Source organism: Ambystoma mexicanum, chromosome 8 (assembly GCF_040938575.1).
Source record: "Ambystoma mexicanum isolate Mex_15411 chromosome 8, UKY_AmexF1_1, whole genome shotgun sequence".
NCBI lineage: Eukaryota > Metazoa > Chordata > Amphibia > Caudata > Ambystomatidae > Ambystoma > Ambystoma mexicanum.
In genome coordinates, this window is record NC_090929.1 from 289,916,249 (window position 1) to 289,931,499 (window position 15,251).

A 15,251-nucleotide genomic window follows, 5' to 3' on the forward strand; every position below is an offset into this window, starting at 1 on the left:
CTTCCACTACTTCCCCTCTCGGGTGATCCCTCTCAATTCTTTTATATGTCTTCCTCTTTCCATCGCTTTGCACTTCTATCAATTTCTTTTGCCTCTCAAAACTTCAGTCCCGTTTTCTCTTCTCTTCTGCTTCGCCTGTTCCCTTTTCCCTTTATTTATTCCGCTGTCTGACTTCACAGTCACCCACGCCCCAACCCCATAGCAAAGCCAATCATTTTCTGGGACACATACTGCTGCATTTTGGCTCCAAGAACGCTATGGAAATCAAGGCGTTGGCTAGTGTGAAGTGTGGCAGATTTCTTAGCAGACTTTATTAGCCGCTTAGCTGTTTAAAGGTTAAGAAACCTACTCTGCTTATATGTTATGACTGTGCGTCACAAGCCTCGGTGTGAGTGCAACACGCGCACGCGCGCACTTTCCGTCTCTTAGTACGTGAGGCAACATTGGACATAGAGAAGACATTTTTAGATCTAGCAGAAGTCTACCAGCGGTATTGCATGAGAAAAAAATCATAATAAGAGTGAAGAAAGACTTTGACATGCCAGTAGTAGTCCCACAATGCCAGCAGAAGGTGTTCAGGGTGTGCCCTTCCATGAAAGAGCCCTGTCTGGAGATGGCAAGACTGAAGGAGGAAGACAATAGTTCCTCACTGCGGTCGTTAGCCATCTCTTCCCGCCTCCTCCAAGTCGGATTTTCGGCATCCACTCCATCTCTCCTCCTAACTCCACCTCATAATCCCAAACCTATGATAACCTGTTACTGGGTTCAATGAGGGGGTTGCAAAGCTCACTTTTTCATCTGCAGTCCAGCAACCTCCCCTTTGAGTCTGGTGCATGATGTGACATGTAGTTATGGTGAATATGTCTGCAGAGCGTGGCAGAGTGAATTCTGGGATAGGAGGACATGTGTGTTTGGATCTGTGTCTGTGGCCTTCAAGGGTGGAATAGGTTTGAAGTCCATAAATGAAAAGTCAAAGCAATGTTTTCCCAAGATGCCTTTCTCATTAATATGTTTTATTTGTCATGTTAATGTTAAAGGATATTTGTACGCGCACTATCACCACCGGAGTGGTCCCCTGGTGCTCTGGCGGCTCTGGAAAGGGGAGGGGGGTGGTGAGTTAGTGGCAATAAGCGGGAAAAAGTATAAGAGAGCAGTGATGTGTCATTGGCAGCCTCAAACCGGTTAACACCGTCCGCTGGGTTTAGGGTGTTTTCCGGTCGGTAGCCATCGCGTGCCTTTGTGCAAGTCTATGTGTGGTTTGTTTTGTTGTTGCGGGGTGGTGAAGTTTGTGCGGTTTGTTGTGCTATAGGGATGTGGTTGTATTTGGTTAGAGTTTGAGAGGTGTATGCAGAGCAGTGAAATTGTTAGTGGATTGGTTATTGGCATCACTGTCTTGATGCGATGTATTAAATTTCCAAGTTCTTTCTAGGTGTGGCGCATGAACATCTCTGCATTTCTATCTAGGTCCGGCACCGGGCAATATTCACAATCCCTTCCATATAAGACGCCCACCAATATTCACAACTGTGTCCAAATTGAGCCCCTGCACACCTTTGCAAACCTGTCTATATGTGAGACAAGGGAGAGAGTCCCAAAGACAAGCTACCTATTGATGTCAGTATATAGGTTGGAAATTTAGACTGGTATGAGGCAACTATAGGTGTGTGTGGGAACATATATCACAAGCTATGCGCAAAAGCCTGGTATTGCAAAAAATATATTCAATTTTATTTTTCTAGTGCATGCTAAAAAGCAAGGCCATCAATGGTCCTTAATTATTTTAAAAAGAGAACTTGAGCACACATGTATTACTGCCAGATGAGATATCAGTTCTCTCAAAGGGGTTATCCTTTGTTCCTGTATCTAGAGCAGACTCCTTCCAAACGGAAGTAGAAATGTGCAATTTGTTTCGCATTATTAGGTTAAAATATTTCTTCCATGACAAAAATGATCCAATACCTGACAATGACAACAAATCGGGCAAAAAAAACCCTTCTAATTTTACACCATTGCAATCTATGGTATCACGGAAATATTAGCTTTTGAAAATAAAATTCTCAGGGAAATGAGATTTCTATGTGCTAACAAAAACAAATGCTGAGATAATCTCTCTAAATTAGAACATCTAGCCTTGAAAAATTTGGAAACCAATCCTCTTTTCATATTTAAGCCGGCTGACAAGGGAGGAGGTATTGTTCTTTGGGCTTCTGACCTCTACAAAACCGAGGTCGACAAACAATTGCCTGATACTCTAGTATACAAACCTATTCCATCAGACCCAACTACAAAAATCATGGAAAAATAGTTAGCCTAGTTACACATGCGGCAGACGAAGGGTGGACCAATGATGATGAAAAACTTTTCCTGATCAATAAAAATCCAGTCACTCTGGCTTTTTACTGTCTGCCCAAGTTACATAAGCATCCCACCATCCCTCCAGGACGGCCGATAGTGTCGGCCATTGGCTCACTATTAGAACCCTTGTCAGTATACGCTGATGGGTTTTTAAGACCTTTTGTGGACCAAATGAAATCATTTATACAAGATTCCACTGCAATGATTAAAATTTTGGATTCACTCACTATTCAGACCGAGGACATTTTTGTCACACTCGATGTAACATCTCTATATACCAACATACCACAGATGAAATGCATCAATGTCATGTTAGAATTGCTCGAAACACGGCCAAACAAATGCCCACCCTCGGATTTCATTGCTGAATGCATATATATTGCCTTGACGAAAAATGTCTTTATCCATGATAGCTCCTTTTTCCAACAACTGAACAGTACCAGTATGGGGACCACATTTGCCCCAGATCTGGCTAACCTGTACATGGATCATTTTGCGAAAAACCATATATATATCGATACCAATCCCTTTGCGAAAAACATCCAAGTGTGGTATCGATACATTGATGATATCTTTATCATTTGGCGGGGCATGATGGAAGAGCTCAAGACCTTTAATATTTGGCTTAACAAATGTGAGGTTTCTTTGAAGTTCACCTGGGAAGCCAATAACACAAAAATTGCTTTCCTAGACTTATTTATCTATCGAAGGCCACATAATCTAATTGGCACAAGTCTATACAAAATAACGACACAAAAAAACACCTTGCTGCATTTTGGAAGCTTTCACCCGCAATCACTAAAAGAAAACCTGCCTTTTGGCCAATTTTTACGTATCAGACGTAACTGTTCCGAGAAACAAGACTTTGTAGCCCACAGTGAGTTATTAAAAAGCAATTTAAAAGCTAGAGGGTATCCCCCACGTACCATCAGAAGATCTTATAAAAGGGCGGCCAACATTCAAAGAATTGATTGCCTCTCTAAACAAGACAATACCAAACTGGATAAAATAACTTGTGTGACATCCTTCACCCCTGTAAGTAATGATCTAAGAAAGACCATTCTTAAAAACTGGAAGATGATCAATACAGAGTCTTTCTCCATCCTTCCTCCCCGTTTTGCTTTCAAACGGTTACAGAATCTTGGTGATAAATTGGTGCACACATATCCGAGACAGCCTGCCAACTTGTCCATGTAATCGACACTCTGGAGTTTGCCTCCAGTTGTAGGTCAATATAAATGCGGAAAATGTCTTATGTGCAACTTCACCAAAACTGTAAAAACCATTGACCTGAAAAGTGTTGTCTGGAAACTTAGATCCTTCACTAACTGTGCAACAAAATGGGCTATTTATTGCATAACCTGCCCATGTGGTCTCGTGTATATAGGCAAAACCAAAAGAACAGTCCGGACTAGAATAGGGGAACACCGGTCCTGCATAAAGAATGGGACCAAAGACAAACCACTACCAAAAAATGAATCATTCTCACAACGATATACTCTGGTGTGTGTTACAAACTGTGGATGCACACCCCCGTGGAGGAGACAGAGATTTAAAACTGCGGAAGCTCGAACAAAAATGGATCCATAAATTAGACTCTGTCAAGTGTGGCCTAAATCTTTACATCGAGTGGACTGTTTTTGTCCACAAATGATCCCTATCCATCAATCACCAATGGCATTATCAATCTTGGTCAGCTACTGCATTTATACAACCCTATACAGTCCCATTTTTGAGACTGATATAACGCCCGTAATAACAAGTAATTCATATAATATCTATGATCTGCATGCGGTCACACATAAGCCATTTTTCTATAATGGAATAATGTAATACAATAAAACACTTCTTTCACTTAACAATAAAAAATGACGCTTCCATCGTCAGTGTCGTTCTATATTTTGTATTTGTTAACTATAGATGGACACATACATCATCAGTGATTAAGGTCACGCGTAATTTAAGTCACTCGTTTGGACACCCATATGCCCCACATTAATATACAGCGGCTTTTGCGATGCGGAAACAAGCCCTTCCTTTGACACTCCAATATGGCCACCAATTCACTCTAATGGGGTCGTCGAGAGGACAATCACGTGATGACGCCAACACGTCACACGTTGTCTTCATTAGGCTGATCATGCGACCCAACGTTTTCAATCTGCATCTGCATACTTGCCGCGGTTGCGCTGGAACTGAAGTAAGTGTTTCACTCCCATTTAATAACCACCTTATCTCTTTGGAGTCAGATACGTGTAGAATTCTACGTACTTCTCTAATATATTGCTATGTCTCAAATTAATTACCACAGAGCGCTCGAATAACACGAGCATCCAGCAAAAGTAGTTCCACGAGCTCGTCCCGCTATAGGAAGCATTCTCCATATGACGATACGAAAATACATCCGGGGAAAATAGATCCGCATGGGTCCAAAAGAAATCTGAAGGTATGAAAATGTAACCCACGTGAATCTTTTTAATAATCATTGTCAAAGGCCAAATAAATGTTCATTAGCCTTCTTTCATTTGTCACTCCTAATGCAGTGCTATATGGTCCAAAATACGCATGCCGGACTACGATGTCCTCATTCACCAGCATGAGCGTGTCTGACGTACTGTTGACATACACCGCTTGAACCTCCTCGAGTTTTTTCTCAAAGAAATGTCCAAGGTAATACTGCAAATAGAGGGCTCAATGTGAGCAGGCATATTTAGAATTTATCTAAAAAAAATATTTTCTCTCTGATCTCCCATTGACCCGACTAAGCCCCATATACCCTTCATTCTAGAATATAGATGTGGGCTTCTAAACATGACCACTGAAGTACTAACAGGTCAGTTAAAGAGGAAAAATATAAAAGTTAGACATTACATCAACCCGAAAATGAAAAATTAGTTATATCCAACTATGAGAAAGTGGTATACAGAGTATTGAATAATAATATACCCTTGATGCACATTCAGAAACTTGTGAATTGGTTGGAAATATTAAGAAAAATGAGGCAACACTATAATTTGTCACTAAGCCGGTTTTTAATAACATTTTTTCTATGTTTGTGTTTAGATACATTGTTCAACAAAAAGCATCTCCTTTCAAAACACGACATCCAACACCAGGTGTCCTCTGTGTGTCCTGACGAAAGCCTTAGTCGGATTACCAGGTGTCCGGTTACAACAGTTGGCACGTATTACCGTAAGGGTTTACAAATCTAAGGCTGGAAACAGAGTCATCTCTGTCGACACATCCTGTATGGGGGCTCCCTTGAAAAAAATCATTGAGTCTATTTATGATTGGAAGTCCCCTTGTTGTACTAACATCACTTTAAGTTGACAATGGGCTCTATCAAGTTCTGATATGTGCCAACAGGTTTATTCGTATGTTTTTTAACACAGTGTCTTATTCATTGTTGTCATATGCTGTCATATGTTGTTGTTCTTCGCTTTTTAAAAAAATTGAGGACCATTGATGGCCTTGCTTTTTAGCATGCACTAGAAAAATAAAATTGAATATATTCTTTGCAATACCAGGCTTTTGCGCATATCTTGCGACATATGTTCCCACACAAGATTTTCACCTATAGTTGCCTCATACCAGTCTACATTTCCAATATATATGCTGACATCAATAGGTAGCTTGTCTTTGGGACTCTCTCTCTTTTCCATGAATTGTAGGCCACATCCCACAAGCCCCTAACAAAAAAGTGGCCTTTTTTGCTCATATAGCATTACTCTATATGTGAGACAAGCAAGGGTTTGCGATTCCACCCAGATCTGGCCTCTACAATACATGTCCCACAATGCCTTGTACTGGTCTATTGTAGTATGTAACCATCATATTGTACTCTATAACTCCCACAATGCATAGTTCTGGTATAATTGGAAGACCTGGAACAGGAGTCTGCTTTCACAAAATACCATGCCTCCTATGCATAGTGTTGCTCTGTTGGAAGCCTTGGCACAGGAATGTGCACTTTTGACTCTACCTTAGAGAGTGATGCTGGATATCATCAAGAATCAGTACTAGAGACTGCTTTGTGTTCAGCGTGCCGAAATTTGTCGTAGGTCTGCTCTGTATTCTGCTAACAGAGGTGCTGAGGCATAGTCTGGTGAAAGTGGGCGGACAGGACCAAATGTTGTCATAGTCCTTGCTGTACTGCTGTGTGTGGATAGCCAGGCCTGTGGCCCGTGGAGTGGTGTATTATACATACCTTGCTGCCATTGATGGTGTTTTGTTATTAAGGCACCCGCCCAGGTACCTGGCTTTTTCTGTTGGTTCTTGCGGCTGTAAAAAAAAACAGTTATCAGCAGCGAGAGTCTATGCTCCAACTATTTGCCAGAGGAGGCGCATGGGTTGTGCATCCAGATTCTTCGAGGATACTCGTGTGAAAAGTCTACCCAGATATAGAAGGCTTGGTGTTAATTTTAAGGAGTTATGCCTCCTTAAAAGGGCTGCCCATCCTGTGGTTCATATTTGTGCTATACCTCCCAACCCCCTCCCATTCCTTCCTGATTGATGCTGAACTGGTTCTTGATTTCCCCCCTGTGGTGTTGCACAGGGGCCACTTATCTGGCCGGCTGGTTCAGGATGTGGCCATGGCCTCGACTTCCCATGAATTTCCTGCAGTGCATCCCAAATTGTAAGATTGCGATGGGGGTGGTTCTATCACACCACTATGCTTCTACCACTATTGGCATGTTTTCCGAACATGCCTGGTGCAGTCATTCATTTATTTATTTTTGCATTTGTTGCAGCACACTGAACCCTTGGGTTTCTAGGCGCTAATTACATTGGATGAGGATACATGTAAAGTACATTGGGTTGGGAAACAAGGGGAAGACGGTTTCAAGTGATGCCAATAGACAAAAATATACGTACAGGGGTTGGATAGACCGTTTTGGGGGGGTTGCAGGAGCTGAGTATCTTAGAGTTTTTGGTGCAAGGCGCATTCGATTAAAAGCCAGGTTTCAGGTATTTCCCGAAGGTCCAGTAAGAAGATTCTTTTCTCAGGGTGATAGGGAGATTGTTCCAGAGCTTTGCGGCTATGACCGGAAAGCTCGATCCTCCCGCAGTCTTTCGAGTGAATTTAGGAATTCACAAGTGGCTGTTTGTATACCTTAATATGTGAGGTGGGGTGTATTTTTCCACTCAATTTCAGAGATAGTCCTGGGCAGTGTTTGTGAGGCACTTGTGTGTGATGGACAGGGTTTTGAATTTAATCCGGTCATGGATCGGAAGCCAGTGGGCATCGTTTCTGGCTTCTGAGACGTGGCCGTACTGGACAAGCCTACGGGGGCCGTTTGACATTGTTTTGAATCATTTGCAGCTTGCACAAGTTATGCTCAGACGTGCCTGCAAAGAGGGCATTGCAGTAGTCCAGTTTGGCTCTGTTGATGGCTCTGGCTATAGTGAGGCGGTTGGATGTGGTGAGGAAGCGCTTGCTGGCATTTAGTAGTTTTGCGGTGTAAGCGGCAGAGGAGGCGATGTTGTTTACTTGGCGTGAGAGGTCAAGAATAGCGTCTCAGTAGATACCCAGGGTTTTGGCTGCGGGTGAGGTTTGTATCAAGTTTCCGTCAATATTGAATGCTTTGTAAACTGGATCCACGTTGCTGACAAGGTAATTCCTCAACCTTGTGACATGACATATATGAGTGCTATGATTCTGCTAGTGGTACTTGAGGGGAAGCAGGGTCATGATAGGTGTATGATAGTGTGTATGATTCGGCCACCGTGAACACAGCCGGCACTGTCAGGTGTTTGGAGGTTGGTGACGCCATGAACGCAGCTGGCACCACCCGGGGAGACTGCTCATATACCCAGGATTTGAAGTTTTACGGGGTTTCTGGGGGCTTGTAGTGAATGATTCTGTTCTGAAGGAACTCTGGTCCCATATTATGGAGGGCTCGGTGTGTGATGCACATGGCTTTGAAGGTTGCTCTCAGGCGAACTCGGAGCCCGTGCAAAATTCTGAGTGCAGGGGTGATGTGTTCTCTGGGCGAGAGGGCGAGGGGCAGTCTGGCTGCTGCATTTAGGATACGTTGAAGTTTTCTGATTTGGCTATCAGGGATGTCGAGATAGAGGGAGTTGGCGTAGTCCAGATGGGAGATGATAATGGCCAGTATTTCGGAGACTCTTTGTCAGAGATAGTCCAGGGCAGTGTTTGTGAGGCACTTGTGTGTGATGGGCAGGGTTTTGAATTTAATCCAGTCATGGATCGGAAGCCAGTGGGCATCGTTTCTGGCTTCTGAGACGTGGCCGTACTGGACAAGCCTACGGGGGCCGTTTGACATTGTTTTGAATCATTTGAAGCTTGCACAAGTTATGCTCAGACGTGCCTGCAAAGAGGGCATTGCAGTAGTCCAGTTTGGCTCCGTTGATGGCTCTGGCTATAGTGAGGCGGTTGGATGTGGTGAGGAAGCGCTTGCTGGCATTTAGTAGTTTTGCGGTGTAAGCGGCAGAGGAGGCGATGTTGTTTACTTGGCGTGAGAGGTCAAGAGTAGTCTCAGTAGCTACCCAGGATTTTGGCTGCGGGTGAGGTTTGTATCAAGTTTCCGTCCATATTGAATGCTTTGTAAGCTGGATCCATGTTGCTGACAAGGTAATTCCTCAACCCTGTGACATGACATATATGGGTGCTATGATTCAGCTAGTGGTACTTGAGGGGAAGCAGGGTCATGATAGGTGTATGATAGTGTGTATGATTCGGCCACCGTGAGCACAGCTGGCACTGTCAGGTGTTTGGAGGTTGGTGACGCCACGAACGCAGCTGGCACCACCCGGGGAGACTGTTCATATACCCAGGATTTGAAGTTTTACAGGGTTTCTGGGGGCTGGTAGTGGATGATTTTGTTCTGAAGGAACTCTGGTCCCATATTATGGAGGGCTCGGTGTGTGATGCACATGGCTTTGAAGGTTGCTCTCAGGCGAACTGGGAGCCCGTGCAAAATTCTGAGTGCAGGGGTGATGTGTTCTCTGGGCGAGAGGGCGAGGAGCAGTCTGGCTGCTGCATTTAGGATACGTTGAAGTTTCCTGATCTGGCTATCAGGGATGCTGAGATAGAGGGAGTTGGCGTAGTCCAGACAGGAGATGATAATGGCCAGTATTTCGGAGACTCTTTGAGTGTAAGAGAGGTAAGGAAAGATTCTTTTTAGGATGTGTAGGTAGAAGTGGCAGGTTCTGGATACAGAGTAAATGTGCTTGGAGAGGGATAGGTCTGTGTCCATGGTGCATCCAAGATTTTTGACCAAAGTGGAGGCGGCAGGTGGGGGCTCCAAGGGCAGCCAGCCACAGTAAAGGTTTGGGGATCTGAGCAGTTTTGCTGCATATTAGGATCTCTGATTTGCCTGGTTTTTCGGATTAGGTGGTTGTTAGTCATCCAATGGTTGATGTCTGCGAAACAAGCGACGAGGTCGGGAGGATTGGATCTTGGGGATTTTGGAAATGATCTGCGTATCGTCTGCATAGTTGTGACAGGTCAGGTTGTGTGAGCGGATGAGTGCTGGCAGTGTGCTTAGATAGAGGTTGAAAAGGAGTGGTGAAAGGGAGGCTTCTTGCAGCACCCCTTTTGTGGCTGGGCGGGGGCAGAGGAGAGAGGGGGAAGGAGAACGATTTGTGAGCAATTGGAAATAAAGGAGATGATCCAATTAAGGGTAGAGTCTTTGATGCCTATGATGAGGAGACTATTCCAAAGTATTGTGTGGTCGATTGTATCAAAGATCCAAGAGGACGAGTGTGGCACACTCTACCCCCAGATGGAGACCACAGAGGATTCCGTTCCACAGAGAGGTCGGAACCCCGATTGGGCTGGGTCGAGGATCGTTTTGGCTTCTGTGAAAAAGCTTAGTTGCTTATATGCAGCGCATCAATTAGTTTGGCAATGAAGCGGGTATTGGAGATTGATGGAGAGAGTGGCTCACGGGTGGGTTTTTTGGAAGTGGTTTTACATGAGAAGTGTTGAAGGCTTCTGGGAAAGTGCCTGGTGCAAGCAAGGTTTTTACAATGGAACATGCTATGCTGCCAGCACATTTGGCGCTAAAAATCTTTTTTAGAAGGGGCGGTGGGCAAGGCGAGCCCGAGGGTTGGCTAAGTGCTAGTATGTTGGCAAAATGGGCCTGGTAAAGCAGGGTGAAAGATAAGAAAGTAGGTCAGGAGGGCGTGTAAGGGTTCAGGTTTGCAGAGGGTCCTGATGTCGATAGTGGGATCAGAGCTAGTTTTCTGGTTATGGTATGGTGCCTTTCAAGCGAAATGTTATGAAAGTGGTTGGAAAGTTCATCGCAAAGAGCTTGTGAGTCTGGGGAGGGTGGGGTTAGGCAGCTGGGGGAATTCAATTCCCATTGGATTTTGTGGAGTTGGAGATTATGTTCCCATAATGTGTTTTTTTTTTTTTGCTTTCTTGATTTCGTACAAGTATGCCCCCTTCAGTCTTGCAAATGGTGTTTTAGTTAAGAGGAGTCAGGGTGGTCCTCCATGCTCGCTCTAGGCGATGCTTAAGGGTTTTGAGCGCTTTGAGTGAGGGGTGTACCACCTTTGGTGTGGGGTTGATCATCGGAGGAACGACAGGATGGTGTAAGGGGGGCCCATGCTTCGTAAAGCCATAGGTGAAAGAGATCGATGGAGGGGTGTCCTTCTTTGCAAGAGAGTTCTGGAAATGTATGAAGTAAGGAAAGGGCCAGGTCTGGATTGACAATTATTTAATTTCAAAGATGGATGGTGGCCGGGTAGTTGAGGGATTAAATGGTGGAAGTGGTGGGGAGGGTGGAATGTATTGAAGTGAGAAAGGGATAGTGTGGTGATCAGTCCAGATGAGTGGGCGAAGCGTGAGTTGGGAGACTTCACCAGATGTGCAGTAAAGTGCTTCTAGGGTGGGTCCTGTAATGTGGATTGAGTGTGAGATCAATTGTGACAGGCGAAAGCTTCCAGAATGTCAGTGAGGCCGTGGGTCATGGGGTTGGCGGAGACATCAAACCAGATATTGAAATCTCCTAACATAGTGAATGCAGAATGCTGGATCAGCGTGGGTGAGAGGGAGTCATAGAGAGAATCTGCAAAGTGTCAGTCTTAGCCGTGTGGCCTATACATGAGAAGGAAGATGTGGGTGACTGAAGGGCTGAGATGGAACTTAGTGAGAAAGGATTAGACTCTCCATGGAAATTATCGACTGGTGTAGTTTGTGCAGGATGGCTAGACCCCCTGCTCTGCTGGGCCTGTTGTGTACAAGCGGGGAGTAGCCGTGAGGGAAGGCTACATGTGCGATGGTGTTCAAATCATACGTGAACAAGGGTTTAAGTAATAAATAGGAAGTCTGGATTTTAAGTCAGTATGAGGTAAACAAAATGTTTTTATTTTTGGCGACCGATCTGGTGCTGATGAGTATGCAAGATAGAAGAAGGGGGGTTTGTTGTGAGGTGTGAGGGGTCAGTAATGTGAGGCTCACAACTGAGTTTAGTTTTCTCAAGTTTCGACATTTTATTTTTAACAAAACCAATAAATAAACCCTAACTAAACCTACTCTATCAGGGGATTCCCTTCCTAGTCTAGGATCTAAGAGAAAACCTTCTAGCATACACAAAACTAAACCCTCACACTAAACAACAAAACATTAAAAGTAAAGCTAAACAACATAAATAACAGTTTACCAAATAGTCAATCTCTTGGATGACTTCTACTTGTGCTAGGCAGTCTCCACTCCACCAGAAATGTCCAAAGTCAATTTCTCCCAAGGAAAAATAAAGTCGTAAATCAATTCTTGAAAAGTTCCAAGGAAACAAAAAGTCACTCAAACAAAAATCCATGATGTAATGAACCTAGGGGTATTCTCCCTTTAAGACCCAGAACGTCCTCTATTCAGGTGGCCAGAAAAGGGCCATCGGTCTTGGATCCCAACCCCGGGGGTGGTGGAGCGAGGGAGGATCACCTGGGTAGGGGAATCCGGGCTTGCCTTCATGGGAATACCCCCGGCGAGATGCAGTATTCAGGCGGAAGAGGAGGGGGGAGGTACAACATGCCTTCATGGGATACATTGATTCCCATCACCCTAATCCAGGTCTAATTTTCCCTAATTTCAGTCCCCTTCATCCATGACCCAAGGAGGAAGGAAAGAGTCAATTGCCTAAGGTGGAGGTGGAAGAAAAACCAACTGAAACAAAGACAGAAATCTGATATTAATATCCATTCATCCTCTACCAATCTAGATCACATGGAATTCCATCAAGACTCATGTTTGTATAATCAACCATCAGGAATATGGAAGGGGGCAACCATCCCCTTGAGGGAAAACCAGGCCAGAGGATTTCCATATGTCCATTGTCGATTCCCTGATAGAGTAGCAGGAAATAGATCTGTCCTCCAAAGCCCTTCCATCACCCCTCCCCACTTTCAACCAATACTGGGACGAAGAAGGGGCAACTGGGAGCAGTAAAGATTACCCAGAGAAACAGCATGAACAAAGGAAGGGAAACCTACTTGAGACCCTGACCTCAACCCTGTGTATCCTGAGGGACCGCTTGTCAACACGACGCTGCTTGGTGAGTGAGAGAGAGAAACATGGGGGCGTGTGCGTTTGACAGAAGCGGGCGGGAGAAAGACACACAGTGTTAAAGTGGCACGAGGAGGAAAGTGAGATAAAGTGTAACAGATGATCAGAATAAGAGAAATGGAGAGCAGAAAGCACCGCTAGCCGCATGGAAGAGAAAGAAGGAAGTTGCACTAGCAGCACAGAAGAAAAGTAAAGTGAAAGAAAGGCATTTCAACAGTGGAAAGAAGGAAAGGTGCAATAAAGACTTTTAAAGAGTGCAGAGTGGGCATGGTAAAGAGAGGACACTGTGTCAAGTGTGCAGGAAGCACGAGAAAGAAATGGACAAGTTCAAGAGTGCATATTAAGGGAAAAGAAAGTATGTAAGGCGCATAAGAGGCACAATAAGAAAACAAAGAAAATCGAAAGAGTGCACAGTGAAAAAGAGGTGCAAGCAAAGCAACTGCAAAGAGAAGGTGCAAGTGTGCATGAAGAAAAAGCAAAGGAGAACAAGAAGGGGTGCAGGAAGCACTTGAAGGTGAAAGTTTAAAAGGATGAGCAAGAAACAAGGAGAGGGGTTACAGATGAGAGTGGTCACGCCTAGGAGTATTAAAAGAACCAGGCAGTTTTGAAAGTCTCTGATTGTACCCCACAAGTGAAGTGTGTGTGAAAGAACTGTATCTGAAAGAAAGGGTACATCCTGATCAGATGTGTGAAAGAAATGTATCTGAAAGGTAAGGTACATCCTGACAAGCTGAACTTGTGTTTTAAACCAAAAGGGGACTAAGATTGGGGAAGGGAATCCTGAAAGGCCTAACAAAGTTGGAGACTTGCTGTTTTGGATTGTTGAAAGGATTGGAGCTTTGGGAAGGGAACCCTGTGAAGTTTCAGAAGGAAATGTTATATTTCTTTTGTGGTGTTTGGAACTTGAACAAGCTTGGGGGAGGGAACCCTGAGGAACTAAAGACATTGCAAGTAGTTGAGAATTTTGCAAGGACTATGTGGAGAAGGTCTTATGAACAGCCCTTTTTAACTCATCTTTGTGACATTGACCAAACTACACCTGGTGAGAAGACTACCTGAAACCAGCCTTAATTTTCTTTTTTTTTTGTTGAACCACAGTTTTCTTCCTTTTTAAAGACTCCCTATCATATGTTTGTAAACAGTGAGGGCAAGTATAGGTTTAGACACTGACAAACCTTTATTCTGGACTTTCAGATGTTGATGGCCCATGGAAACATCAGTTAAGGGAAGCATCCCTTTAGAGTTAGGGCCAGTTAGGTATTACACCAACCCAGAAACCTTAGTAAATAGAGGTTTTGAAACTAACATGTTTGAGTCTGTGTCTCTCTTGATACCAAGCCTGTCTCACAATGGGCAACAGTTTCTTTTTTGTTTGATGAAAAGCTTCCATTTTAAAGTTCCACAAAGGAAACAGCACCAATAGTAATCCTGGATAATGTTCAAAACAAGAATGTACTGCTTCCACTTTGACAACAACTTTACTTTTGTGACTTCTGTAGTGTCTTGAATGCAATTTGTCAGGATGCGTGTCTTAGGGGAGTTGCTCTCTACATGGCAACTTCCTCCTGCCAATATTACTCCGAAAGCAGGCTTCTCAGCCTCACAGATGGCTTCCACTTCAACTTCATATAGATTTGAATGTTATGACAACATTCTAGACAACCACAGTTCTGCTGCTTCTGCTGCTAATGGATATTGTGGAAATATATTAGGCAACTTAAACAAGAATCTTCAACCTCTATAGGTTGGCAAGACACCCTTCTTTTCACTATTCCAAGAAAGGGCAGCCCTTTTGCCTGTCCTCTATGTCTTGCAGCTACCACAAAATCTGCCTTGGCTTCTAACTACCACTGTTTCAGCTTCACAGATTCTCTATTAGTTAGTTGTACAAGCACCCAGCTCCCTTCCCCAGCTTCATTTGCCACTTGTTGTTTCCAGGGCTTACCCCAAAGCTGCTGTGCCGACCTCCCAGTATTATATACCCTTTCACCCTTGTATCAGAGGGCTCTGGGGTTGTATCAGCTTCAACAACTTCAAGACAACGATGTTCACTTCTTAATTGGGCTGGTTTCCCCTTTGGAAGGTTCTGGCTAATGGCTTGGGTAATGCTTGTGCTACTTGTGAGATTTACAACTTATGCAACAATATAAATGTTAGTTTTGAATAGTCAGGATTCGCTTCAAAATCAGATTTAGGCATATGTGACTCCTCTTTGATGGTAAATTCCAACTTGCTGCTTGCGTTCCCTTTAATTCAGACAGCATTTGTCTGACAACGATCGGGAAACACAATACTTAGTACGCAACATCTCTGAAGTTAAATATTGTTGTAACTGTTTGGGAAAGTTGGCAACAGCTTGTTAAAT

The 15,251-nt window shown here is 44.0% G+C and overlaps 1 protein-coding gene across 3 annotated transcripts in view; it reads left to right on the forward strand.

Annotated features, from left to right (window-relative positions):
• Positions 1-15,251, forward strand: part of AKNA (AT-hook transcription factor) — a 442,732-nt gene that overhangs the window by 138,039 nt on the left and 289,442 nt on the right. The window lies entirely within an intron of this gene.